The 2,343-nt window shown below is 40.2% G+C and overlaps 1 protein-coding gene across 2 annotated transcripts in view; it reads right to left on the bottom strand.

The window, feature by feature from the left end:
* Positions 1 to 2,343, bottom strand: part of LOC111727034 (extracellular calcium-sensing receptor-like) — a 50,215-nt gene that overhangs the window by 14,857 nt on the left and 33,015 nt on the right. The gene's annotated exons all lie outside the window — the stretch shown is intronic.

Genomic DNA, 2,343 nt, shown 5'->3' with positions numbered 1-2,343 from the left:
TTTTTTTTTTTTTTTTTTTTTTTTTTTTTTTTTTTTTTGTAGAGACAGAGTCTCACTTTATGGCCCCCTACACAGCTAACAGCAACTTCCGACTCCTGGGCTTAGGTGATTATCTTGCCTCAGCCTCCCAAGTAGCTAGGACTACAGGTCCCTGCCACAACACCCAGCTATTTTTTTGTTGCAGTTTGGCCAGGGCCAGGTTTGAACCCGCCACCCTTGGTATATGGGGCTGGTGCCCTACCCACTGAGCCACAGGTGCTGCCCCAGAAATAACTTTTATTGTTATTGTTGTTATTGCTTGGTTTTTTTTTTTTTGTTTTGTCACTTGTCTTTCTGTGTCATTTGTCTAAAGAAGGTTACCATAGGGTGGAACTCAGGCCTAGCTTCCCCACCCTCCCCAGCCCGATGTTCAAACTAGTCCCACATACCAGCAGTTATATGGTTCCTGCTGGTCCAGTGTTTTTTAAGACAAACTTTGTTGTGAGTTCCTGATACAAAAACCATATGAGGTCTCCCTCTTATCCTGTTCTATGTCTCTGAGCTTTACTTTGTGACTGAGTGGGAGTTCCAGAGGGCATGTTTTGTCAGGAACACATCAGGTGGCCAGTCTGAAAAGACTGGGAGTCCAAGACAGGTAAGATTCTAAGCAACACACTGTGTGTACCGTGTCAAGCTCTGAGGAGTAAGTCTTTTGTCACTGTCTATTCTAACATAAGTCTATTTCGGAAAATGAAATTGTGGGCATCTTGGAAATGGCCTTTTCTATGAAGAGGCATTGGACCTTATAAAAAGGCAATGAATTGAATAGCTTTTAGAACAAATATACTGCTGTAATTAAGTGGTCAAAAGATGAATCCTATCAACTAGAAAAACTTTAAAGAAAATTTTAGAGAGCTCTCATTTTAATCAATTGCCTTATTTATATTTATGGGAAGATCAAATTGAAAGAAAAGCAAACATCAGTGTTATGGCTAGCCTTAAAAACTCCCTAAAAAAAAAGAACTGACGAGCAGAAATCTGAATTAGAACAAAAGTTAAAATCTGTCTTCACCTTAAACCCCTTTCCAACTTATACTCCTCTCTATCCTCAATTACCTGTCCCTAATCCCCCAGAAAATCTTTTGGACAATAGGCAGGGCCCCAGCTCCCTCCTTTCACAAGGCAAAACAATGGTGTGAATGGCCCCTGTCCATATTCCTATTTTTTACTATATCTATAGCCCCCTCTTTTTTTTTAAATCCCATCTGTAACACATTTGTAGTTTGAGGAAAAAAAAAAAAGAGAGAAACACACAAGGAAGCCCACCTTGTTGGGAACTATGCTTTTACTATTTTAAGAAAGGGTATAGGAGACTATGCAGTAACTATCTGCAGAAAGACTGAACACTTTGTGTGAACAGAAATAACTCAAATGCCATGTTGTTCAGGTGATTGTGGTATCCTTTAAGATAAAATTAATTTTAAATCTGTTATTAAAATTCAAATGGTCGAAGATTATAAAACTGCCACCTCTAGAATATTTCTAAGTTTGCTAGATTCAACTGTGAGCTTATGTTCTTGATTTTAAGCCACTGAATTCTGTGAGGCCTAACAGCATGCCCCTCCCATACTTAGACCAGGATCTGCAAGGCCCAGTCCAGCCTACATAGTCACTTCTTCTCTACTCCAACTTTGGCCCCTGACCAAGAAAAACTGGATGTTCTAGTTTCCTACTTTCTGCCTTAAACTCTGCGCCTGATGAATGAATTAAAAACACAGGTCCTGTCCTTTGCAACTATCTTTAATGCCATTTGGCCATGTGAAACTTAGGGAGACAAATAAAAAGACATCGGAAAGGATGACTGTGTTATGGTTTTGTTACTGTAATTTCTTCAGTGAATCCTTGGTCTGGGGGATTTGAGAATTGAGCCCACGGGCCACAGATTAGTCATAAAATAGAATTTTGTTGGACAGAGGGGCATGCAGCAAGAGCAGAGAGCTCCAGAGCTATATTGGCAGTGGGGAGGAGACCCACATCAGAGGTCTCTTGCATGAGTCCTTTGTCTATGAGTAATTGACCCTGAGAAATATCTTGGCCAGGACTTGGTAAATGGAAAAACACCTTTACCAGCTGAATGTTTTAACAAATGAATAAATGCAGTCCTTCCCCTTAGACAAGGTTATTAGGTCTTTGCAGTTTTTGTCTAGGGAGGGAATTAGGGTGCGTGCTCCCTACTCACAGTGAAGCCATCCAAAATGTTTGGGAATGCTTTATTCATAACCTTGCTAGGGCTTAGAAGGTATGGCCTGCAACGTGTTTGTACCTAGAAATGGAAGTCTAATTTCTTTTTTTCTTTTTTTGAGA

Source organism: Otolemur garnettii, unplaced genomic scaffold (genome assembly GCF_000181295.1).
Source record: "Otolemur garnettii isolate 467f Iridium unplaced genomic scaffold, OtoGar3 scaffold00091, whole genome shotgun sequence".
Classification (NCBI taxonomy): domain Eukaryota; kingdom Metazoa; phylum Chordata; class Mammalia; order Primates; family Galagidae; genus Otolemur; species Otolemur garnettii.
This window is presented reverse-complemented; position numbering and strand designations above follow the sequence as displayed.